The sequence below is a fragment of the Vipera ursinii genome (assembly GCF_947247035.1).
Source record: "Vipera ursinii genome assembly, chromosome: 5".
In the NCBI taxonomy this organism is placed as follows: Eukaryota; Metazoa; Chordata; class Lepidosauria; order Squamata; family Viperidae; genus Vipera; species Vipera ursinii.
In genome coordinates this window covers 959,787-987,237 of record NC_139518.1, presented here as the reverse complement: position 1 = coordinate 987,237, position 27,451 = coordinate 959,787, and positions in this window count along the sequence as shown.

The window sequence follows — 27,451 nt, the reverse complement described above, 5'->3', positions numbered from 1 at the left end:
CCGATGCCGTCCGGAGCTCCACCGGCAGTTGGTTCCACAAAGCCGGGGCACCCACAGAGAAGGCTCTCCCCCTGGGGGCCGCCAGTTGGCATTCCCTGACCGGAGGCACCCTGAGGAGGCCCTCTCTGTGGGAACGCACAGGGCGGAGGGGAGTTGAAGCCGGCAGCAGGTGGTCCCCGAGGTACCCCGGACCCATGCCATGTAGGGACTTAAAGATCATAACTAAGACCTTGAACCTCACCCGGAAGACAACTGGTAACCAATGCAGCTCGCGGAGCAAAGGTGTAACATGGGAGTACCGGGAAACTCCCAAGAAAACTCTCGCGGCCGCATTCTGTACCAGTTGGAGCCTCCGAGTGGTCTTCAAGGGAAGCCCCATGTAGAGAGCATTACAGTAGTCAAGGCGAGAGGTCACGAGCGCATGAGTGACGGTGCACAGGGCATTATCAAATTTATTTGCTGCCTATCTTGCAGCAAAGCAAAGCCTCTTGTGAGAGGCTTACAACAAGATGAAACACACAAAGATTCAACTGTTATGTCAGGCTTATCCCAACTGGGGCATTCAGGAAAGTGAGACCCTCAACTCCATTTCTAAGGGAAAAGATACCTTTATTAAAGCCTAGTAGTTACAACATAAGCAAAGCTGGATCTGAATATTCCCGCATAAACCCAGTGATTTTCCCTTTCTCCCAGGCCATCCCCCCCATCCCAGTCATCCTGTTAGTGTTCAATAAGGTTCAAATTGGGGAGTTTTAATGGCAGATTTCAAGTTTTGTGCCTCTTTGGTGGGTGTTAGAATTCTGTTCCCAGGTTTGTGTCCTTGAATCATCCAACTGTTGTCTCCGTTTGGCACTCCAGTTGGTTCCTGTCATTCCCCCCTCTCTATACCCTCCCCTCCCCCATCCCTAAGCTTTATGGCAGGATTGTACCGTTTGTTCTACTCACAAGGGGAAACCCCTCTTCCAACAAACAGGCAGGAACTGCAAGAAAACAACAACCCCTTTTATTAAATACAGACCTGAGTCAGTGTCCAAGGCAAACAAAGACAGTCCACAGAAACTCGATCCTCAACATGAACGGTTGCCTTTGGCAACCAGCACCTCCCACAGCTTCCCTTTTATAATGCAGCCCAGGTGTGGCTTCCTAATGCCTTCTCCTTTGCCTTTGAAGCTGCCCCATTGCATTCCTCTGTCCTACTCGATTCTCTTGCCTGCACTTTCGTGCAACCTGAATATTTCCCAGCTGTGCTTCATCACTGTCCAACTCTGGCTCCCAGCACAGCTGTGTCTCAGCCTGAGCGCAAGTAGAGGGGCCAGGTTCCTCGTCAGACTGTAAGTCTTGGAGCTCCTCAGAGCCTTCCTCTGACTCTGATGTGACTCTGGGCCCCTCCTCCTCTGAGTCCTCTGAGTCCTCAGACTCAGCTGCCACATCCTCTGGCTGGCCGGGAATCATGACATTTGGCATTTAGCAGGAGATGGTGGCCGTGGTTTGTTCTCCGAGCTTGCTGTTATTTTCCAAACTTTTTGTTGCCAGACTAGGAGACATCCTCAGTGGGACTTGGGGTGACGCATCTTGTTTCAGTTTTCCCCGAGCTTTTATCGATCTTCTCATGACAGTAAAAAATTGCATTGGCCCGACTGGTCACATGGTGTGAAGGTCAGCTAATGAGAAGGTGCTCAGTCCCGTCATTGGTTGGTTTCCAGTAGTAGTAACTGTACTACTTTAGCAGTAGCCCCATCAGCCCTTTTGAATAACTCTTCCAGTTATTTTTATTTATTTTGGCATTCCATCTTTTGGACCATCAATAACCATATACATTTTCCCAGCTTTATTTTTGCATTAATATTTAGCAGCTTGAATAGGTACAAAAAAGCAATTAGGATTTAAGAGAGGTATATGTTATATTTATATTTATATTTATTAAATTTTTATACCGCCCTTCTCCCGAAGGACTCAGGGCGGTGTACAGGGCAATAAATATCAAAATATACATACAAAAGTTAAAAAATTAAATAATTATGTCCAATATAAAACAATGATTAAAACAATAATTAAGACGTATTAAAACCCCAACCCTAACCCATCAGACCAGGTCAGATTGCTCAAATAGATACGTTTTTAGATCCCGCCGGAAGGAGCGAAGGTCGGGGGCCGTCCGGAGCTCAACCGGCAAGCGGTTCCACAGAGCCGGGGCGCCCACAGAAAATGCTCTCCCCCTGGGGGCCACCAATCGACATTCTTTGATCGGAGGCACCCTGAGGAGGCCCTCTCTGTGGGAGCGCACTGGACGGAGGGAGGTTGACGTCGGCCGCAGGTGTTGCCGTAGGTAATCCGGACCCATGCCAGGTTGTGGCAGAAGAACACTTCCCCCTTCCATGACCTGGATTTTTGAGTTGGTCTCCCTTCTTCTCCTGCTATTCTTTTGACCCCTCACAGTTGGTGTCGGAGCAATCTCAGGCACTGACCTACGAGGAGAAGGATGCTAAAATAAGCAGTTTGCACTTTATCTGTTCCTTGTTATTCTGCGCCTTCAAGGATTTACTCTGAACCCAGGCAGGAGTCCTGGAAGAGTTGCAAATCTGGGGTCCAAAACTAACATTATGCTTCCTTTACTTGGCACAAGGGGTAACCTTATGTTAAATTAAGTCCTTTATTTCTGTGCTTAAACACAGACCCACCTCTTGCTGACAATTTAAGCCAAAGCAAAGAGTGCCTAAAAGTCAGATTTTCATCAGATTTTTAAACTGTTTGTACAAGGAAGAGCAAGCTTGCATTTCCCCCCCCCCCATTGGTTATTTACCCCCTCTTGAGTTTCCTTAGTGCATGCAGAATAGTATGTAGCTGGTTGTTGTTAACCTGTTGAGATTGTGGGCTGATTGTGGCTTGTTGCTGAAGAGCATGTGAGTATTCATTGAAAGCGGAGAGTGTGGTGCTAATGTTTTGTGAAAACTAGTGCTTTTATTGAGTTAACTCCGGCTGATGGCTTTTGGAAAATTACATCATGAGTTTGTGACATTGCTTTGGCTAGCTACTGCTTGGAGACTGAACAGCTGATAGTTGGCTAAAAGTCCTTGCTAGTAAGAGGTGAAAGATTCATCCAGTTTGGGACTTGGAGATTGCAGATTAGGGTTCACTTGCTGGCTACGTGTGTCAATTGCTGAGCCTGCCAATCATTACAAGGTTTGTGGATAGCTAGAGTCCAATTTCTGAAGCTTCTGGCAAAGGAAACGGGGAAAAACTTACCTCCTTCCATGACCTGGACTGTCCAGTTGTCCCAAAAAGTTTCTCTTCCTTTTTCTCAAGTTTCTGCTAATCTTTTGACCACTCACCTGTAGGAAGAAAAGTCTTCATCATGATTCATTCAAGCGGGGAATAAACATGGCAACGGCTTTGGGAAGAAAGTTGTAGTTTATTATAGACAGAAGTATGGATCCAACAGAAAAAGGACTGACCACATGTGGGTGGTGGGTTTTTATACCCCCTGTACTCCATTGTTTGAAGTTATTTCCGGTTCTTGTGTCACGTATTGTGTCCTGAGTCCAGGAGTGCCCTTCTAGGAATCTTGTTGGTTGTGGGCATGTCCCAGCCCCTGCCTCCCGGTGCCTGGGATATGTCTTTGTTTTTCCTAAGCTCCTGGCTCCAACCTTCTTGATGGCTCACATTTGCATGTCTGTAGAACTGGTTTTCTGCTTGGGGGGGAAGGAAACCTGAGACTATTGCAAAACCTGGGCATGCTTTCCTGATTCTTCAATTTCTTTTTAGGAAATATATTTTTCTGCCCTTTTAATATTTCCTTGTCTGGGGAGCTGACTTCCCACGCACCCTTGAGTTCGGAGCAATAGGAAGCATTAAATGATGAGAAGGATGCTGCTAAAATCATCAGGGTGAACTTGTACCTGTCTGTCATGAATGCACCCTTCAAGGATTCATTGCCCTAAAGCCAGGCAACAGTCGTGGCAGAGTCGCCAACCTGTTGGTCAGGAGCCAACCTTGTGGTTCATTTACCTGTTGCGATACTCCAGTTATTCACTCAGACTGTGGAAAGTGGAACTTGAACTTCTGTGCAGAAGCAAGGGGGCAGGACTCGCTGCCTGTTTCAGGAAAATGAAAGAGGGCCTAGAGTTTTAAGTTGTTTGCAAAAGCAAGCAGGAGGTGACCATTTCATTCCTTGGTCATTGCTGGGAACCTGCTGCTTGTGCAGCCGGGTTGAGAAATTAGCTGCTGGTGAAGCTGGGCAGAGGCTGCTCCTGCCCAGGGTTGGCGCCCAAGAAAGAAGGACACAGAGATCTCTCGGGGGAAGGGCTCCGCTGCTCCTGGGATGCACTCTCAACCACGAGGAGCAGTGGACCTTGTTTGTTTATAGTAAAAGCAACCAATCATATTTTATTATTGTTCAAATAGACCAATCATGATTACACATGTGTTCTTCTAAACTATCCTGAAAGGACAATGGTGTTAATAGTAGATTCAAATACAGTAATGACCAATCACCTGCAGGAGGTGTCAGAATTTGCCTTATATGGAATAGCCAATGGTGTGAAGGAATTCTGTGATTATGCCCTTATATGGCTGTAGCCAATGACATCTCTCCTAGGTTTCTTTGTTTACTAGGTTTCTATGTTTACTTCCTTATACATGGTTCACTGAAGACTTTCCATGGTAGAAAAGTACTAGCCAGCTTCATGTATAGGAACAGAGATCGTGGTTATTCCAACAGGTCATATGCTACTTCCTGGGTTTACTTACTGCCTGCACAATCCTAGGTGGCTGGTTGTTGCTAACCTGTTGGGATTCTGGGCTGGTTGTGGCTTGTTGCTAAACATCATGTCAGTCTTCATTGCAAGCGGAGGGTGGGGTGCTACTGTTGTGTGAAAACTGGCATTTTCATTTTGTTAACTCTGGTTGATGGCTGTTGAAAACCGCGTCATGAGCTCGTGACGTTGCTTTGCCCAGGTGCTGATAGAGGATGAGATTGGTGGTTCCCTGCAAGTTGAAATCCAGTTGTCATGGTTCCGATGAATAACACAAAACATTGACATCAGTTCTTTTTGATGTGATGGAAAATGGGACATTTGGGGGATTGAGTGGCTGGTGGTGGGATAAGGATCCCTGCTGGTCAGAGGCGATAGATTGATAGAGTAGTCCACTAAACATCGCTGAAGAGGTCACCTAGCTGGTAACAAAATGTTCTGAAAACAACCACCAAGCTCGGAGAACAAAACTTCACCCTCATTCTCCACCCGAGCTACAGATATTTGGCACTAGTGCAGGCTCATCCAGTTTGGCATTTGGGACTTCAAAGTGCTGACTACATGTTTCAATTGCTGAGCATGTCCAATTTTATAGGCATTGTTTGAAACAGAAATAAAATTTTCGGCAGTAAATTCATTTTCACTGTGGCAGTTCTTCCTAATATCGACATTTGCAAATTTTTTTTGCCATTTTTCCAAATCCAGTTTTATTTGAATCAATCATTTGTTGCAATTATCCTCTTTTATCGTTGGAACATCTTCCCGTTCTCTTCCCGTTCTATTAGATGTGATGGAAACTGCAAAGTTTTGGGGATTGAGTGGCTGATCGTGGGATAAGGGTCCCTGATGCTCAGAGGTGAAAGACTCATTTGGGACTTCAAAGTGCTGACTATGTGTTTCAATTGCTGAGCGTGTCAACTAGTCCCAGGCAGGTGGATGATTGAAGTCTAATATCTGCAGTTTCTGGCAGAAGAAAGAGGGGAAGATTTACCCCTTGCATGTCCTGGACTGCAGATTGTCCCAGAGAGCCAATTTCCCTTCTTGTCCAATTCCCTCTATTCTTTTGAACCCTCACCGCTGGGTCCAGAGCAATGTGAAGAATTGAACTGCAGGAAGGATGCTGGTAAAATCAGCAGGGCGAAACTGTCATGACTCTGCAGCCTTTGAGGATTTGTTGCCCGAAAGCCAGGCAATAATCCTGGCAGAATTGGCAATCTGTTGGTCAAGAGGCAACCTGGAGGTTCACTTACCTGTCACCATTCTCCCGTTATTCCCTTGGAGTAGGGAAAGGGGAACCTGAACATTTTATTTCTGCGCAGAAGCAAAGGAGCAGGTCTTGCTAACAGTTTCAGCAAAAAGAAAAAAAAAAGAGGGCTCGGATGTCAGATTTACACCAGAGTTTTAAACTGTTTGCACAAGGAAGCAGAAGGGGATGTTTCATTCCTTGGTCATATGCTACTTCCTGGGTTTCCTTCACACATGCACAATCATATGTAGCTGGTTGTGGTTAACCTGCTAGGATTGTGAGCTGGTTGTGGCTTGTTACTGAAAACCAAGTGAGTAACCATTGAAAGCAAGAAGAGTGGTGCTACTGATATGTGAATATCGGTGCTTTTATTTAGTTAACTCCGGTTGGCCGCTGTTGGAAAATAGCATCATGTGTTTGTGACGTTGCTTTGGCCAGCTGACCCTTGAAGACTGAATAGCTGAGAGTTGGCTAAAAGTCCTTGCTAGTAAGAGGTGAAAGATTCACCCAGTTTGGGACTTGGAGACTGCAGATTGGGGTCCACTGGCTGGCTACGTGTGTCAATTGCTGAGCCTGCCAATTATTACAAGGTTTGTGGAAGCGCTGAAAGATGAAAAGGATGCTGCTAAAATGGGCAGGATGCATCTTTATCTGTCATCACTCCACATTCACGTCCCGAAAGGAGGATTTTTTTCGACCCCTCCCCGTTGAGTTCGGAGCAATCTTTGGCCCTGAACCACAAGGAGGAGGATGCTACATTCCACATCGCGCACCCTCTAATTTCTGGGTTTACTTACTGCCTGCGCCATCCTATTTACCTGGTTGTGGTTAACTGGATGAGATTGGGGGGACTTGCGGCTTGTTGCTGAATATCATGCAAGTGTTCTTTCAAAGAGGAGGGTGGGTTGCTATTGCTGAACAAAAGCTCTCTTGGGCAAGAGGCCACCTTGTTAACTCTGGTTGATAGCTGTTGGCTGCTGGAAGAGTGCTTGACAGAGGGCTGCCACAAGAGAAACTCAGAGCTGTCAGGGGATACTATGGCCTTGACAGAGGAGCCACATAAGGCTGTTCCCTGGGAACACACAGCCACTGCTCCAACAAGGAAACCACGTCAAAGGTGAGGCCACTGTCGCGTCAGGCCTAGAATGACCAGGGAGAGGCCCAGGGCTGTCACGGCAGCCATCAATTCCCAAAATGCTTCAGAGGGCCCATCCCAGGGACAGGTTTTTTATTTTATTTTATTTAGAAAATTCACGTTGCTGCCTAACTCACGCCTAGTAGACGCAAGGCGACTTGCACAGATATAAAAACACTCTGTAGAAAGGGGAGAAATTACAAGAAGAAAAATAATGAAATAATAGCCCCCCCACACACCCTCTCCACCTTGGCAGCAACACCCATTCAGATTAACCATTTAATGGGCTCCATCTCACTCTGGGTCCCCCAGGCCCACTGGCAGAACCAGGTCTTCAGCCACCTTCCGGAAGAGATCTGGAGTGGGGCCCAGTCTAATCTCTGGGTGGGATGATGTTCCAGAGAGAGAGAGCCACCACGGAGAAGGGTCTTCTTCTGGGTCCCGCCAGATGTATCGCCTTAGGGGATGAGGCCCGCAACATTCCTTGCCTCCCTGTTCTAGTTGAAGCCCCCCAGGAGTCTCCAGTCAACCATGGCAAGGAGCTTCCTGACAGGCAGAGAGGCTGCTGTGTGGCAGGCAGGCTAGTACAACAGGTTCCTACTCTCCTCCTAGAGCACCAACATTGTTTTAGAAGAAATGCATTACCCACAAGGCCATAATCTCCTTTTACTTCACGGCAAACTCCACGTTACTGTTGAAATTGAGGGCAGCTCCTCTTATTACCCAATGGCTTCTCATGCTGTGAGCGAGGTGGAAGAAATGGTCTTTTAAAGTGGCTTCTGGGAAGCATTCCTTGATGCCATTCCTGGCATCCATTTCAAAATGGCAGTAAATGGACCACAGCTGGGTGTGAGTCACCAGACTCTTCGCAAAGTAGCTATTTGTATCTAGCATGCTGTTTCTGAGGCAGGAGGGCATACATCACAGGGTGTGTGGGAACGGCCAGCTTTTGGCCTCCCAACCTTCAGCTTTCCCAAACGTTTCTTATCGGCCTCTACGTGAATTGCAGTGATGAGCACACTCTCCTGGTTCGCACAGGATGACATGTGGGAGGTTTGGGAAACGCTATGATAGAGCTTTCACATATATCTTTTAGTATCTTGTTTTTGTAATGATCTCATAGGCACCTGAGTAGTTCTCACTACGTATCCAATTATCACTATGTATCCTATTTTTTGAGATTGATGGGGTTTATGTAATGCTGTATTTGGTATTCAGAAAAAGGAGGTGAATAAAAGTTCAGCGGGCAGTTGCTCAGTTTGGTTTCAGAGAGACGAGGCTGCCTGGCTGGTTCAGAGCATTTCTATCGACCCGGGTCTGAATTCTTTTCCCTACATCGTGCATAGCCTCATATTGCTTTGCTAGGATGACATATATCTCTGCAAAGGTACGTGCTATCCAATCCTGAATTCACAACCCTCCAAACCAACCAGCCTCCTCTTCTGGAGGTTCACCCACTCTTTTAGCCAGGCCAGACAGCATCGAAGTTTAATTTCAAGCCTGGTAAACCCAACCCCCCTCTTTCCTTAGCGGGACATGATCTGACGGTGATAGAGGAATCATGGAAGTTCACACTTCCCTCGGATCACACAGCTACTTGCTCCGACAAGAAAACCATATCTAAGATCAATTTTAGTTCCAGACAGACCAAGAATGACCAGGGAGAGCCGATGGCTGCCACAGAGGCCGTGAATTCCCAAGGCGTTTCGGAGCGCCCGTCCCAGGGACAGCATCAAAGGGGGTCTACACAGCGAATCCTGGCAGGGAGCTTCTTGACAGGCAGATGATGCAGCAGGCAGGCTAGCTTAACAGGTTGCTATTCTCCTGGCAGAGATCCTTGTAGAGCACCGACAGAGTCTTCCAGGTCTGAGACAGGGACCAATCCCAACGCCACAATCATTTTTGCCTTCACAGCGAACTCTGCGTCGCAAAGTCAGGGGCGGTGTTTTGTTCCAGCCTATGACCGGCCCTGTTTGAATGTCAGGGACAACCCCTTTTTATAATCAACAGGCTGGAAAAAAACCAACCAAATTTATTTACAAAGAATTCAAACAAAAGTTAAACAAAAAGTTCAAACAAGACTTAAACCAAAAGGTTAAACAAGAGTTAAAGAAGAATAACAGACCAAGACTCTAGCAGAAGCTCTTCTAATGGTTGCCTTCAGCAACCAGCATCTCCCACACCTTCCCCTTTTATCAGTCCCAAGGCATGGCTTCTCATTAATAATAATAATAATTTTATTTGTATACCGCCCTTCTCCCGAAGGACTCAGGGCAGTGAACAGGGCAAACATATAAAAATACAAAAATACAAAAGTTAAGAAAGAATTAAACGAGATGCCCAAATTATAACAATAGATTAAAATACATTTAAAACAACAAAATCCAAACCCATCCCCCATCAGGCCAGGCTGGCTTGTTCGAACAAATAAGTCTTCAGATCGTGTCGGAAGGAGCGAAGGTCGGGCGCCATCCGGAGCTCAACCGGCAAACGATTCCATAAATCCGGGGCACCCACAGAGAAGGACCTCCCCCTGGGGGCCACCAGATGACATTCTCTGACTGGTGGCACCCTGAGGAGGCCCTCTCTGTGGGAACGCACAGGGCGGAGGGAAGTTGACGCCGGCAGCAGGTGATCCCTAAGGTACTCCGGACCCATGCCATGTAGGGCCTTGAAAACCATTACCATTATTATTACTTCTCATTGCCTTCTCCCGAGTTGCCTCATTGCTTTCCTCTCTTCTGCTCTGCTAGATTGCTTCCTACTCCTAGCATCCCTGAACAGAGCCAGCTGTGGATCGTCTTCTTCCAATCCCTCATGCTCACACAGCTGAGTCTGAGGAGGAACAAGACGGGAGGGGCCAGGCTGAGAGTTCTGCAGTGCATCAGAACCTTCCTCTGACACCAAAGGCTCTCCAAACCCCTCCTCCTCCTGTACAGAATCATCAGACTCCGCTGCCGATGCTGAATCACAACAGGTAGCTCCACTTCTTACCAAACACTTCCTCATGTTCTGGCAAGAAAGGGCCTTTTAAAGCAGCATCAGTGAAGCCGTTCATGGCAGCCATTTCAAAATTGCCCTAAGGGGACCGCAACTGTGTGTGAGCCACCAGATTTTTCACAAAGCAGAACTGCCGTTCGTAGATAGCACACTGTTTGTGAGGCTGTTTTATGGGTGTTTACTTACATGTGATTGCCTGCGCAATCACATGTAGCTGGTTGTTGTTAACCTGTTGGGATCATGGGTAGTTGTGGCTTGTTGCTGAATATCATGTCTTGATATTCATTGAAAGAGAAGAGTGGGTGTCAGACCCTCAGTGTACCTTTATGCTTTCTTATGCTTTCATTTTTGGGTTCTGCCTTGTGCTGGGAAAGTGGGGGGTAACCTATGGACCTTGTGCAGTGTACTTCCTTTGCTTTGTTCTGTCCTCTTTGAAGTGCTATACTTCGGGGTGTGAACGGAATGTGTTTTGGGCCATCTACCTTCTGTCAAGTTGGAGGAAAAGGAGGCGTGGAGAGATCTGATAATCTTGAGAAGGACGCAAGAGTTCTGCTTTCTTGGCAGGTTTAACTGAGGTAGGCCCTTACAGTGGGTGTTCACTGAAAGCGTAGAGTGGGTTGAGTGAAACTCTTCCCTTTCTTCTTGCTGACTCTGGCTGATGGCTGTTGGACAACTGCATCGTGTATTCATCACGTAGCTTTGGCCAGGTGCTGCGTTGGGCCAGATTCTTGTTTCAATTGCTGAGCATGCCAATTAGTTCCAGGCAGGTGGAGTCTAATATCTGCAGGTTCTGGCAGAAGACTTACCCCTTGCACGTCCTGGACTGCAGATTGTCCCAGAGAGCTGATCTCCCCTCTTATCCAATTCCCTCTATTCTTTTGACCTCTCGCCACTGAGATTGGAGCAGCCTGAAGCATTGAAGATGAAAAGGATGCTGCTAAAATGGGCAGGGTGCACCTTTATCCATTGTAACTCTACACACTTCAAGGATTCATTGCCCCAAAGCCAAGCAATAGTCTGGGCAGAATCCCCAATCTTTTGGTCAAGAGTCAATCTTCTCATTCATTTACCTGTCGCGAAAGTCCACTTATTCCCTCAGAGAGGGGAAAGTGGAAGGTGAACAGCTTATTACTTCACAGAAGCAAGGGGGCAGGACTTACTGACAGTTCCAGCAAAAAAAAAGAGGGCCCGGAAGTGATATTTACATCAGAAGCTGTTTGCACCAGGATGCAGAAGGTGACCGTTTCGTTCCTTGGTCATATGCTACTTCCTGGGTTTACTTAGTACCTGTACAATCATAGGTAGATATTTCTTGTTAACCTGTTGAGATCCGGGGTAGTTGCAGCTTGTTGCTGAATATCATGTCAGTATTCATTGACAGCAGACAATTGGGTGTAGTGTTGTGTGAAAACTGGTCTTTTTATTTAGTTAACTCTGGTCGATGGCTGTTGGAAAACTGCATCATATGACATTCGTGGTGTCGCATTGGACAGATGCTACTTGAGGAATGGAGGTTCCTCTTGGCACAAATGGAGGATTTTTTTTTGACCCCTCACCGTTGGTTTTGGAGCAATCTGAGGCCCTGAACCACAAGGAGGATGCTGCTAAAACTCTTTTAGACAGGGCAGAAAGCGTGCATCCATGTCCAATCTCAAACCAGGTAAACCCAAGCCCCCTCTTTCCTCCAAAACCAGTCTGGAAGAGAGTGCTACTTGGAAGGCAAGAGAACTCTTAGGGCTTTTTTGTGATCCCCACTATACCATGGGAGGGATGGGAGACAGATTGAAGCCCCTGTTCTGTTCCAGCATACGACCGGCCCTGTTTGAATGTCAGGGACAACCCCTTTTTATAGTCAACAGGCTGGCAAAACCCAACCAAATTTATTTACAAAGAAATCAAAAGTTCAAACAAGAGTTAAACCAAAAGTTCAAACAAGAGTTAAACAGGAATAACAGACCAGGACTCTAGCAGAAGATCTTCAAAAGGTTGCCTTCAGCAACCAGCACCTCCCACACCTTCCCCTTTTATCAGCAGTCCCAAGGCATGGCTTCTTATTGCCTTCTCCTCTTCTCACCAAGTTGCCTCATTGCCTTTCTTTGTTCTATTCTGCTGTATTGCCTCCTGCTCCTAGTGTCCCTGAATAGATCCAGCTGTGAATCATCTATGTTCAATACCTCGTGCTCACACGGCTGAGTCTGATGAGGAACATGACAGGAGGGGCCTGGCTGAGAGTCCTGCAGTGCATCAGAGCCTCCCTCTGATACCAAAGGCTCTCCAAACCCCTCCTCCTCCTCCTCTTCAGAATCATCAGACTCAGCTGACAATACCACAGGCTGATGCTGAATCACAACAGTCTCCAGTCAATCCTAACAGGGAGCTTCCTGGCAGGCAGATGGCAGAGAAGCTGCTATGCAGCAAGCAGGCTAGCACAACAGATTCCTACTCTCCTGGCAGAGATCCTTCATCTAAAATGGCCTTTTAAAGAAGTTTTTGGAAAGCATTCTTTGATGCCATTTGTGGAAGCCATTTGAAAATGGCAGTAAATGGACCACAACAGGGTGTGAGCCAGCAGGCTCTTCGCAAAGTGGAATAACCGTTCGTACGTAGCATTCTGTTTGTGAGACAGAAGTGCATACAACATGGGATGTGTGCCCTCGTTCTGTTTGGCTAGGATGACTGTCAGGACCTACTTCAAGCCCACATCTTAAGAAAGCAGAACTCTTGGAAACAATTTCTTCCAAGCAGGAACTTTTATTAAGAATAGGAGATAGTAGGCATAATAGACAGGATCTAAGATTTCCTGCACAACGCAGTAGGTTATAGTGTTTTTCAAGCAGGACTGCAGAATGTGCAACCAAGCATTTTTGCCAGATATTAGAATCCTCCTAGGTCCCTTTCCGAGATCACCAAATTAAAAATCTCTCTTCTACACCCAGTGTGGGCAAATAGATCTTGTAATCTTCAGGTAATATAAGATCAGCTTGCTAACTGGCTCCAAAGGTGTTGTTCTGAACCAGCCTGCTACCGGCCTTGCAGTAAGGCAAACCCCTGTTCAAACAGTAGAGACTGGAGAGCGTCTGAGGCTGGAAAGCGTCTGCCAAGTTTAATCCACAAGCAAAACAACAGAACAAGAAACAAAACACTGGAACTTGAATCCTCAAACGGAACGGTTGCTTTCAGCAACCAGCCCTTCCCCAAACACTCCTTTTATTTAGAGTTCAGGGCGTGGCCTCCCTGTGCCTCCTCCCGAGGAGTCCCACAGCCTTTCTCTGCTTGTTCCTGCTCGACTGCCTCCTGCATCGGGCGTCCTTGAACAGGGCCAGCTGTGGGTCATCATCCTCCGCACTATCGGGCTCACGCAGCTGAGAAGAGGGCCCCGGCTGGGGGCTCTGCGAAGCCTCCAAGCCATCATCAGCCAGTTCGTCTTCCACACCCTCCTCCTCCCCCTCATCTGAGTCATCCGAGACATCTGAGCCGGCTGCCGGACCCACAGGCTGGCCCTGAGTCACAACAGGTGTTGCCTGTATTTTGTATGAGCTGTGCTGGAAGTGTTTTGGCAGTTTGTTTTGATTCATGACCCGAGGCCTTGTACCACAAGAAGGATGCTGCTATTATATGTTCCTACTATTTCCTGGCCTTACTGCCTGCCTCCACAATTCTACGCAGCTGATTGTGGTTAACCTTTTGGGATAATGGGAGTTGCGGCTTGTTGCTGGATATCATGCAAGCACTCATTGAAAGCGCAGGGTGGGTGTCTATTGCTTGACTGAAAAGAGGTCTTGGGCAACAGGTCTTTCTTTTAACTCTAGTCGATGGCTGTTGGAAAACTGGGTCATATGACGTTCGTGGCCGTGCTTTAGCCAGGTGCTGCTTGAGGAATGGACTGGATGGTTCCTCTTGGCCCGAAAGATTAGATTAGATTAGATTTATTGAATTTATATGCTGCCCTTCTCCCTAAGGACTCGGGGTGGCTCATAGCAAAAATTTAAGAAACATGAAATACAAAATTTAAAAAAGAATTAAACAGTAAATATAATAGATACATGACAATTTAACTCAATAAAAGCCAAATTTAAAAAACATAGTCAGTCCAGACCCGCTTGTTGGAATAACCAAGTCTTCAGGTCACGGCAGAAAGACCGAAGGTCAGGGGCCGTCCGCAGCTCTGGAGGCAGTTCATTCCAGATGGTCAGTGCGCCTACAGAGAAGGCTCTCCCCCTGGGGGATACCAGACGGCATTGCCTGGCCAACGGCACCCTGAGGAGGCCGACTCTGTGGGAGCGAACCGGGCGATGGGAGGTTGATAATGGCAGCAAGTAGATTTTTTTTTCAACCCCTCAGAGTTTGGTTTGGAGCAGTCTGAGGCCCTGAAGCACAAGGAGGATGCTGCTTAAATCAGCACTCTGCACCTGTTGTTTCCTGGGTTCACTCACTGCCTGCACAACCATATGTAGCTGTTTGTTGCTACCTCATTGGGATTGGGGGTAGTTGTGGCTTGTTGCTGAATATCATGTCAGTATTCATTGAAAGGGGAGAGTTGGGTGTACTGTTGTGTAAAAACCGATGTTTCATTTAGTTAATTCCGGTTGATGGCTGTTGGAAGACTGCATCGTATGACATTCAGGGTGTTGTATTGGTCAGGTGTTGCTTGACGAATGGGCTGGAAAGGTCCCTCTTGGCCCAAAAGGATCATCCTTTTCGACCCCTCACTGCTTAGTCACTGATTGCACCATCACACGTGCTGACTACATGTTTCAATTGCTGAGCATGTCAGTTAGTCCCAGGCAGGTGGATGGCTGAAGTGTAATATCTGCAGGTTCTGGCAGAAGAAAGAGGGGAAGACATGTTCCTTGCATGTGCTGGACTGCAGATTGTCCCAGAGAGTTGATCTCCCTTCTCGTCCAATTCCCTCTATTCTTTGGAACCCTCACCGCTGGGTCCAGAGCAATGTGAAGCACTGAACTGTAGGGAGGATGCTGGTAAAATCAGCAGCTGCAGCTACAACTTCCTGGGTTTACTTATTGCCTGCAGAATCATACATAGCTAGTTGTCGTTCACCTGTTGGGATTGTTTGATAGTTGTGGCTTGTTGCTGAAGACGATGCATGAGTGTACTGAAAATGGACTTGCTGTTGCTTAGTAAATGCTGGTTCTGTGAACAGACCCTTCTTTCAACTCTGGTTGGTGGAAAAACTGCGACATGTGACGTTCGTGGTTTTGCTTCTGCCAGGTGCTTCTTGAGGATGACACTTCCATCCTCCCAAGAAGATGGTGGTGCACAACTCCAAAGGGGAAAGTAATCTTAGAGCTTCTCAATGAGCCACGGGGAGGGATGGAAGTTATGGGCCAAGAGAAGGCCACACTGATGCAATCCTGTCCAAGGCTCTCTTCCTTCCTATTCTAGGCAGTTGGCAGTGCCTCTGTAGAACCATGGAGCAACCAGGCAGGTATTTCAACTCTGAAACCCAGTTGGGTCCATCAGTGGTTGGTGCAGACCAAGCAATGACTCCAGCCTCCCTATACAGAGGATTGTAGCATAAGAGGATCTCAAAGTTACCACCAGGACATGATGTGGCCTTAACTGAGGTGCTAATGAAGGTTCATCACTCAGAGCACGCAGCCACTGCTCTGACAAGAAAACCATGTCCAGGGTGAGGACACTGCCTGGTCAGCCCCAGAATGACCAGGACTATCATGTAGCCATGAATTCCCAAGACGCTTCAGAGGTCTGTCCCAGGGACAGCAAGTTGAAGTCCCCCCCCCAGGACCATAACTCTGGGGAACTGCATAGCCAGCCTTGGCAAGGAGTTTCCTAGCAGGCAGATGGTCATCAGACTGACCAGGTCCAAAGGCTTTTGTCTGTCTTTCGTTTCATCCCCGCCGGATAGGCAAGTGTCCAGGCAGAGTTGCCAATCTGTTGGCCACGAGCCAACCTGATGTTTCAATCACCCAACACAATGGGGCAATTATTCACTTAGAGTAGGGAAAATGGAACTCGCACACTTTATTTCTGCACTGAAGCAAAGGAGCTGGTCTTGCTGACATTTTCAGAAAAATGAAAGAGGGCTTAGAAGTCAGGATTTTAAGCTGTTTGTACAAGGAAGCAGAAGGTGACCGTTTCCTTCCTTGGTCATATGCTACTTCCTGGGTTTACTTACTGCCTGCACAATCGTACACAGCTGGTTGTTGCTAACCTGTTGGGATCCGGGGTAGTTATGGCTTGTTGCTGAATATTTATTTATTTATTTATTTATTTATTTATTTATTTATTTATTTATTATTTATTAGTTGAATTTATATACCACCCTATTCCCAAAGTACTCAGGGTGGTTCACAGGGCAATTAAAACAGTACAAAAAAGAACAATAAAATGGAATTAAATTAGTAAAGGCTCACAATTCCTAATAACAATAAAATTAAATTTTAAAATTAATTTAATATAATTTAATTAAATACTTTAAAATTTAAAATCCCTCAGTCCAGGCCAGACAATTCGAACAACCAGGATTTTAAGTCCCGGCGAAAAGAGCGAAGGTCGGGGGCAGTCCGAAGCTCCATCGGCAGTTCGTTCCAAAGGGCGGGCACACTCACAGAGAAGGCCCTCCCCCTGGGAATCACCCACCGGCAATCTCTTACCGGTGGCACCCTGAGAAGACCCTCCCTGTGGGAGCGCACTGGACGAAGGGAGCTTGATGCCAGCAGCAGGTGTTCCCTCAGATATCCCGGACCCAAGCCATGTAGGGCTTTATAGGTCATCACCAGCACCTTGAATCTCACCCAGAGGGCAACTGGAAGCCAATGCAGTAGAGGTGTTACATGGGAGTATCGGGACACTCCCATTACTACTCAAGTCAGTATTCACTGAAAGCAGAGAATTGGGTGTACTGTTTGAAAACCGGTGTTTTTATTTAGTTAACTCTGGTTGATGGCTGTTGGAAGACTGCATCATATGACGTTCAGGGTGTTGCATTGGACAGATGCTTCTTGAGGAATGGACTGGATGGTTCCTCTTGGTCCAAAAGGAGCATCTTTTTTGACCCCTCACCGCTTAGTTACTGGTTGCACCATCATATGTACCCGGTTGTTGTTGTTGTCCCTTTGAGATTGTGGGTCGTTGTGGCTTGTTGCTGAATATCATGTCAATATTTATTGAAAGGAGAGACTGGGTTCTTGTTGATATGCAGATTCTGAGGTTTCGCTTGACAAAAATACAGGAAACCAGACGTTGCCTTCAAGCTTTATGTTTTTTATTCAGCTGAACAATAATGGGCTTCTCTAAGAGAGAGAAAAAGGCCCAAATATCAGAAAAGCCTTATTTTCATACCTACTTTGATTACATATGCAATTCTGACGCACATAAGATAAAAGACTTCGCCCTTTAAGGCTGGCACACCGTAAATAAGGAAGCAGAAGTAGCTAGAATGTTCCCTTTGGGGTGTTTCCCCCAAGACACCATATGTTCACTTTTGGGTGGTTTGGGTCTTTCCCCAAGACACCAGGCTGTTCCTGGGTGAGTTAGGATATTGGTGTTTCCTTTGCTGTCCTTTCATGACCCTGCATTCATAGGTCTGCAAGTGGCCAGAGAGAGAGGGGCCGTCTGCACGTATTCCCAATTGATACTGTCCCCTAACTCCTGGTCATCACTATCCCTTAATGAAAAGTGGTCTTGGGAAACAGCCTGGTTTTCTAACTCTGGTGGATGGCTGTTGGAAGAGGGCGACACGTGCTGCTCATGGCAAGGCTTTGGCCAGCTGTTGCATGACGACGTAGGGCAAGTAGGGCATTTATTGCTAAGCACGTTGATTTGTGCTTCTTAGATGGTAAGCCGCCCTGAATCTTCGGAGAAGGGCGGGATATAAATGGGATTTTTTTAAAAAAAGTGCTGGCAGCCAGATGGCAGAGAGGTTGATATGCAGCAGGCAGGCTGGCACAACAGGATCCTACTGTCCTGGCAGAGATCCTTCTAGAGCACCAACACAATCTCCCAGGTCCAGGACAGGCACAATGCAAAGGGCACAATGATTTTTGCCTTCACGGTGAACTCTGCATCTCTGTTGAAGTCACGGGCAGCTCCTCTTGTTACACAATGGCTTCTCATGTTGTGGGCAAGGTGGAAGAAACAGCCTTTTAAAGTAGCTCCTGGGAAACATTCCTTGATGCCATTCGTGGCAGCCATTTCAAAATTGCAGTAACTGGACTGAGTCTGGCAGCCAATGGGTTTTTCAAAGTGGAATAGCCATTTGTACGTAGCCCGCTGTTTGTGAGACAGAAGTGCACACAACACGGGGTGCATTCCCTCGTATTACTTTGCTAGGATGACACAAACCTATGCAAAGAGTTTGGGAGCAATTGCAAAAGTCCTGTTCACGTACCAGGTGTCAGATGGCTGCAGAATGTACAACCAAGTATTTATAGTTATAGTTTATAGTTTATTTGATTTATATACCGCCCTTCTCCTTGGTAGGGACTCAGGGCGGTTTACAGGGCATATATAAAAAAAGGACAATACAAAAATTAAAAAAAGAATTAAACCCATGCCCGATTAAAACAGTAGTACAAATTAAAAACAATTAAAAACCCATAATCCCCCATCAGGCCAGACCAGCTAATTCGAACAGGTGGGTCTTCAGGCCCCGACGGAAAGTTCGGAGGTCTGGTGCCATCCGGAGCTCCACCGGCAGTTGATTCCATAAAGCCGGAGCCCCCACAGAGAAGGCCCTCCCCCTGGGGGCCACCAGTCGACATTCCCTGACTGGCGGCACCCTGAGGAGGCCCTCTCTGTGGGAACGCACAGGGCGGAGGGGAGTCGATGCCGGCAGCAGGTGGTCCCTGAGGTAACCCGGACCCATGCCATGTAGGGCCTTAAAGATCGTAACCAACACCTTGAACCTCACCCGAAAGACAACTGGTAACCAATGCAGCTCGCGGAGCAAAGGTGTAACATGGGAGTACCGGGAAACTCCCAAGACAACTCTCGCGGCCGCATTCTGTACCAGTTGGAGCCTCCGAGTGGTCTTCAAGGGAAGCCCCATGTAGAGAGCATTACAGTAGTCAAGGCGAGAGGTCACGAGCGCATGAGTGACCGTACACAGGGCATCCCGGTTCAGATAGGGCCGCAACTGGCGCACCAGGCGAACCTGGGCGAAAGCCCCCCTAGTCACGGCCACTATATGCTCTTCCAAAGTAAGCCGTGAATCTAGAAGGACTCCCAAGTTGCGAGCCCTATCCACGGGGGGTAAGAGCTCACCCCCCATAGAAAGAGATGGAACATTTGGAATGTCCCGGGATGCCGGAATGCACAGCCACTCAGTCTTGTCAGGGTTGAGTTGAAGTCTGTTCCTCCCCATCCAGACCCGAACCGCCTCCAGGCAACAGGACATCACGGCGAGGGCATCACTGGGGTGGTTTGGGGTCGAAAAGAAAAGTTGGGTATCATCAGCATACTGATGATACCCAACTCCAAAACCACGAATGATCTCACCCAGCGGTTTCATATAGATGTTGAACAGGAGAGGCGAGAGAACCGACCCCTGAGGAACTCCACAAACGAGAGACCTAGGGGCCGATCTCTGCCCCCCTGCCAACACCGACTCCGAGCGTCCCAGGAGATAGGAGGAGAACCACTGAAGAACTGTGCCTCCCACTCCCAATCCCCTGAGACGCCGCAGCAAGATACCATGGTCGATGGTATCGAAAGCCGCTGAGAGGTCTAATAGGACTAGGACAGAGGAATGTCCCCTATCCCGCGCCCTCCAGAGATCATTCACCAGAGCGACCAATGCCGTCTCCGTGCTGTACCCGGGCCTGAAACCCGATTGGTAGGGGTCCAGATAATCCGCTTCATCCAGGACCAGAGGGAGCTGATGCGCCACCACACTCTCAACAACCTTCGCGAGAAAGCGAAGGTTGGAGACTGGACGAAAGTTGTTCAAAACGGCTGGGTCCAGGGCAGGCTTCTTGAGGAGAGGTCTCACCACCGCCTCCTTCAAGACGGTGGGGAAATAACCCTCACTCAAAGAAGCAGATATAACCGCCTGGAGCCAGCCTCGTGTCCTCTCCCTAGCTGCATAAACCAGCCAGGAAGGGCACGGGTCCAACAAACATGTGGAGGAGCTCAGCCTCCTCATAATCCTGTCCACTTCATCAGGGGTCACAGAATCAAACTCTTCCCAGATAACATTGACAAGACCGCCCGTGTCCTGATCGCCTGACTCTGCCCAGCTGGAGTCCAAACCGGTCCGAATCCGAGCGATTTTATCCGACAGATGATGACTAAATTCCTCGGCACGGCCTTGCAAGGGATCCTCCCTCACCTCCTGATTGAGAAGTGAGCGAGTCACCCTAAACAAGGCGGCCGGGCGATTATCTGCGGACGCGATGAGGGTGGAGAAGTAATTACACCTCGCCACCCTCATCGCTGCGAGATAAGACCTAATATAGGTTCTTAACCGCAACCGGTCGGGTTCGGATCGGCTAGACCTCCAGCAGCTCTCTAGGCCCCGTTTCCGGCGCTTCATCTCCCGGAGCTCCGCGGAAAACCATGGAGCTCGCTGGGATCTGCGCCGGGTCAGGGGCCGCAAGGGTACAACCCGGTCAAGTGCCTCAGTGGCTGCCCTTCCCCAAGCTTCCACTAAGGCATCAGCCGAGCTGTGAGCAGTGGAGGCAGGTGGGGACCCCAGCGCCGCTTGGAATCTATCAGGATCCATTAAGCGTCTGGGGCGGTACCATCTAATTGGCTCCGTACCCCCACGGCGGGGGGTGGCAAAGCGGAAGACCAGCCGCAGGAGATGATGATCGGTCCATGACAGGGGCATAATAAATGGAGAGCCCCCACCTAGATCATCCAACCACCGTCTAGATAAAAAAATCAGGTCAAGGGTGTGGCCTCCCTCATGAGTTGGCTCTGAAATTACTTGCGTCAGGTCCATGGCCGCCATGGAAGCCATGAACTCCCGCGCTAGCTCAGATGAACCTCCCAGGGATGGTAGATTGAAGTCTCCCAAAACTATAAGTATTAATATTTCTGCCAAATATTAGGATCCTCCTTCTAGGTCCTTTTCCAAAATTGCCAAATTAAAAATGGCCCCTCACCGTTTACTTATTGCCTGCAAAATCATATGTATCCAGTTGTTGTTACCCCATTGGGATTGTGGGTAGTTGTGGTTTGCTGCTGAATATCATGTCAATATCCCTTAATGAAAACTGGTCTTGGGCAACAGACCTGTTTTCTAACTCTGGTTGTTGGCTGTTGGAAAACTGCATCATATGACATTCCTGACATTCATTTGGCCAGCTGTTGCTTGAGGATAGGACACCATTCTGAGGGTTTTGGGTGTCCTGGTGCCACTTCCATCCTTGCAAGAGGCTGGTGGTGTGCTACTCCAAAAGGGAGAGAAATTGCAGGGTGTCTTGTGGTGCCAATTGCTCTCTTTGTGAAGCAGTTTTTTGAATCAAGAGATGAAAAGTCCCACTCTGAGTGAGTGGAAGTGAAAGTGAAAGTATCCAGCTGTCAAGACCTTGCTCACCTACTTTTTCCTGCTTAAATAAATCTATACTAAGTGAGAATCTCAGATGGGATGGGGAGATTTTTCTCCAAAAGACTCAGGAAATGCTCTGCATGAAAAATGCACAGCAAAACCTAACAAATGGAAGAAGCTATTTAAGGGGGGGCACAATTCCTCCAATAAAGGGGAACACTCAGGCTAAACAGGATTGTTGTTGTTAATTGTGAAGTCGTGTCCAACCCCTCGTGTCCCCATGAACAACGTTCCTCCAACCCTTCCTGTCCTCTACCATGTTCTGTCCCCTCCCAATAAGTAGCCTTAAAGAGGCTCAAAAATCCAACAGCAGCAAACGCAGGCTAAAGAAATGGAAGCTGCTCCTTTAACAGTTAACTCTTTCCCAAGGGTTAAATCGTATATCAATTTTATGATTACCAGGCGATGTTCCAAGGTCTTTGGCAGATGGCCAGCAACTTCAAAGCCCAGATGCAGAGAGGCAGAACCTTTACAAATCTCAAGAGCAGTTTTTGATTACACGGTACTCAAAACACCAACAAATTGTTCACCACGCCTTTCCTGCACAGCCACACCCCTTTTATACTCTGTAGGGTGTGGCCCTATGTCTCCCGGCCACGCCTCTTGGGACATTGCAATAGTTGCTGCTGCTGCTGACGACGCATCCTACGTCTTTCTCTTGCATCCAATAGGAGCTCCCCCTCGCTGGGTGAGTTAGGATATTGGTTCCAGGCGGCGCTGGGGTCCCCACCTGCCTCCCTTGCTCACAGCTCGGCAGATGCCTTAGTGGAAGCCTGGGAAAGGACGACCACTGAGGCTCTTGACCGAGTTGTACCCCTGCGGCCCCTGACCCGGTGCAGATCCCGTCGAGCTCCATGGTTCTCTGCGGAGCTCCGGGAGATGAAGCGTCGGAGACGGGGCCTAGAGAGCGGTTGGAGATCCAGCCGATCCGAATCCGACCGATTGCGACTAAGAGCCCACATTTGTTTTATATATACAATATGTATATATATATGTTTTCTGAGGTTTGTTTTCTAAGGTTTTCTAAGGTTTTCGCGGGTGTTTGTATGTAGATCTTTGGTCATTCGGGTTTTTTCCAACGTAGTATTGAAGGTGTAAGAGCAACGTTTCGACGAAATCTCATCCGTCATTCTCAGGCTGGTGACTTCAGCTTCATTCTTCTGGGAGAAGTGTGTGATAGTGGCTGTTTTTTCTTATATATATATATATATATATATATATATATATATATATATATATATATATATATATATATATATATATATATATATATATATATATATATATAATTTTTTTCCTTTAACATGACATAAATCATTATAAAACAGAATGTTGTCTAGGTGACATTTATAAAACAATCCTTAACAATTAATTTCTATAATCTATATCCCATCTGTTAATTTCATTTGATTTCCCCTATCCCTTGCGTATCTTTCCTTGCAAAACATTAGATTAAAGCAATTTTGTTTGTTTAACAACAGTTAAATATATAGTCTCAATAGTCCTATATATCGTTTTAGTTGCCTTATCTTAAATCCTGTCACTATATTTATTTCAGTTTATTTCCCCCCCCAATAAAAGAAAAAACATTTACAAATAAGAGTCTTTTTCTAACACTCAACTATGTTTCATCTTTTTCTTTTTTCTCCCTTCACACAAACCTTCTCATACTTTTATATTTCCCAATCACTTTAAAAATAGAGAAGAAAAAAAAGAAAACGAAGAACAACTCATTTCTCCTTTTACATTCTAAATGTTCTTACAAAAACAATCATTTCAACATTCAGCTATATTTACATTTATGAATTTAATTCTGCTTTTTTTTCTTCTGTTTATATATATATATATATAAACCCTCTACACTTTTATATTTCTTAATAAAGAGACAAAAGAGAGCCAAATACAAAGAGGAGGAAAAAGAGGAACAAGGAAAAGAAAAAAGAAAAGAAAAAAAGAGAAAGAGACTTACATTTCTTCCAGTTCAAAATATATCAATTTCCTCAATTTCCACTCTTCTCAACCTATACTAAAAATATATTTAATCTATTTAAACTTTAAACATCCCTTTAATATTTCCAGCCATCTAATCCTCTAAAACTCATTTAAAACATATATTTTATATTTTATTCTTGTTCAAATCGTTCCAACATGAAAGAATAAAACTAAAAAGGAAAAGGAAAAAAAAGAAAGTCTCTCTCAAAGTAATATGTTTCAAGATTTTCCCATTATTCAGCCAAATTCAAACATATGTGTCTTCTTTCCCCTATATTCCAAATTGTTTAGACATATTAAAATATTTTCCTTTTGAATTAAGTCATTGTTTTTTATTTTATATAGTTCCATCCTCCAGTTTCTTTCCTTAGGGTTGCATTTAATCATCTCTCTTCTCTCCTGAAGAAATTCTTGAGATGAAGTTAAGTTGAAAGTAACTTGGTTCATACTCTCAAGGTTCTTCTGCATAATCTTGTAGTTTAAAATCATTGTCTTTTGGAAGCTTTGCTGCTTATTATATATCTTTTGTAAAGTAAGCGTTTTGATCCTTCTATATTTTCAGAAATTTCTTGAAGTGAAATTAAGTTGAGAATAAGTTGATCCATCCTCTCAAAATTATTCTGCATCTCTATATAGTTTAAAGTCGTTGTCCTTTGATGTTGTTGTTGCTCATCGCATATTTCTTTTTGTAACGTACTCATTGTTTCAGTCATGTTATTGTTTACACAGGTGCAGTTTAAGAGTTTGAGAGTTCAAAGACAAAAGAACATTTGTATTGCCACTTACTTGCACGTGGCAACTCAAGGCACCTTGCCTAAATAGAAAAACACCCTATAAAAAAATAACAAGAGGAAAAATATTGAAATAATATAATAACCCCCTGTCCCCTTCACCTTGTTGAAGGTGTTCCAGATCAGGAACCTGACTGAGTGGTAGATCAGTTCCAACAGGATGGATTAAGGGCCCACTCAATGCCAGGTCTAGAATAAATCTCTCTTCTTTGCCCCTTCTGCATTCTCCCAGTCAGACGGCTGGATCATTTTAAGGGTTGCCTGACCAATATTTATAATCTTGGTGCTCTCTAATTACTTTAAAAATGCGAATCCCAGGTGTATTGATATCAAAAGTACAAAAAGTCATCAAACTCCAGGATAGGTATAAAAACAACTGTTTATTACTAAGCTTTCGTTGGTTCCCTGCCGACCTCATCAGAGTCTTGGCATTGCTTAATCTTTTGATGCAATTAGTGTCCTGTTTGTCCCTACTTAGTGCTGGTTGCAATCCAGGCAGTTAGTTCTATATTTATTTAGTAAATTTATACCTCGCCCCATCTCACCCTGCAAAGCCACTCTGGGCAGCTTACTACCGAAATCGTGCAACTTTTGCTTTCAGTATGTTTATTTTGTTTTATCATGAAAGGTAAAATGCAGAACAGAAAAACAAACAAAGCAAAAACATATGCCCAGCAGTAACCACAACAAAAAAGAAAAAAAATGGTGTACAAAGAAGAAGACCCAGATACCAAATAAATTTAATGTAAAGAATCCACCCCGGCTGGACGCTGAAAAAAAAAAGAAAAAAAAATAAAATTTTCTTCCCCTTTTACATATCATTATCATCAGTTTAGCCATTGTCCATTCTCTGCAGGATGAAGGCCTCTTCTGCCAGTTCCCAACCTTAGCTTTGCCGGTTGAACCCGCAACTTTTGCTGATGTCGCTTCTTCTGTTTTAGCTCTCTTTCATGGACACATTTTATCAAGTGGCATCTGTTCTCTGACTGCCTTGGTCCACCTGCCCTCTGTTCCTCTTGCTACATGATCAGTCCATTTCCATTGCCATCGCTCCAGAGATAGATAGATAGATAGATAGATAGATAGATAGATAGATAGATAGATAGATAGAGATATATATTTATTGGAAACACAATGAAGCCACTGATCTCCGGGATAGAGAGAATTTTTTTTAATAACTTAGCTTTCGTCAATCCTCTGTTGACGTCGTCGCAGTAAAAGCTGGTGGTTGGAAAACTTGCTTATATAGCTAGGTGGATATTTAGCGATCTAGTCATGGATTGTGTAACCGGTCTACGCGCCCGCCGCTCTTCCAACAGCTGTGTTGCGTGTGCCTCTCTAGGGAGCCCCCAAAACTGCCCATGCAGCTCTGTTCTGTACATTGATTGTGCCCTCTGCCAATTGTACAGGATGCTGCTTCTATCCTGGCAGGGACTGTGTGGTTTTTTGCTTTGCACAGAATTCTTTACAGGGGTTTTGTGGGGTCCTTTGAGGCCTAGTGGTTAGAGCATTTTACTGGGAATCGAGCCGTGTCCAGGTTTAATAAATTAAAAATGGGGCATCCAGGTGCGTTTTTGATTGCATGCCGATATAATCAGAGAAGCTTTGGAGAAGGTCTGTCTCTGTGTGTTTCCCAGCGTGCTCCTAACTATTTTATTTTCTGTGATTTATTGAAGAGATTTGTATCGCCACTTATTTACCAATGGGAATTCTGGGCTGCGAGCAAAAGATAAAACTCAACACCCAACCAATTAAAAGAGCGCCACGGAGGCCATTGTGAAAAGACCTTACCGATACACCCTGTTCAACGTGATAAAATAAGCGGTTTAGTTTTCTCAAATGTGTTTTGAAGACAGTTAAGTTCGGCATTCCGGAGTGTGGGCGAGCTGCAAGTGGATGCATTCTTGGTCTGTTGATAAGAGTTGTTCTGCAGATGTAGGGTGGCTGTGATGGAAATTTAAATTCCTAGATTTATACTGAAACTCCACCTCCTCTTTTATTTGATCCGTTTCTTATAAATAATTTAAATCCCTTTTTTTCTATTTATATTCATTTTTATTTTTCCATTTCTCCCACAAACAAATCAACAAATATACCGCAATACATAGATACATACCCGTGAGTTTGAGTGCTGCTCGTCCATTTCCCCTTTCACTGTATCCACCCTCCTCCTCCTCTCTCTTTCCTCTTCTCTACTTTCTTTCTCTTTTCTTTCCTACTTCCCTCTTCTTCCTCTCCTCTCCTCTTTCTCCCCACTCCTCCTCTTCTCCTCCAACCTTCCTACTTCCTTCCCCCTCCTCTACTCTCTTCCCTCTCTCCTCTCCTCTCCTTTCTTCCCTCCCATTCCTCTTCCGATACAGTTCAGGCGTGATGTCCGAGCAGCTCCTCTCCTTAGATTTCCAATGTCTATATTAGGTATGATAACATTAATTTTCTATTACGTCAATATTTCTATAAATCTGGCCTTCTCGATATATACTGCTATAAATTTTTATACTACCTCCGGTTATGCAATACTCTGTCGCCTGGGTCTCCCTTAAATCCCTCTTGCTGTATATCCCCCCCCCCGTGGGTTTCATCCCACCAAGTTTCCGTAAGGGCAACAATATCACATGAAGGGTCCGATGAAAGAATATACATGCAGAGGAGGCCCTGGGTGTCCTACGTGGAGATAAGACCCAGGTGTGATTGTGATGGACCTGGGAGTGAGGAAGACAAATTCAGAGGAGAAACATTTACTCTTAAATAATTAAACAACTTTTTCTTAAGCTTTTTCTTTCTGATCACTAAGGGATTTGCAGCACAAGCTTGCTAACAGTTCAGCAGTGCAAAGGGGGGAGGGGGCTGCTGGGATAATGAAGCAAGACAGATTCACAGGTTCAACCCCTTAGCCAGGATGTTGAGTCTCACTTACAAGAAAACCTAAAGCCACATAGCTGGCACAGCAAACTAGAAGCATTGCAAAATACCCATGACCTGAGGTGGGCAATAAGTGGTGTG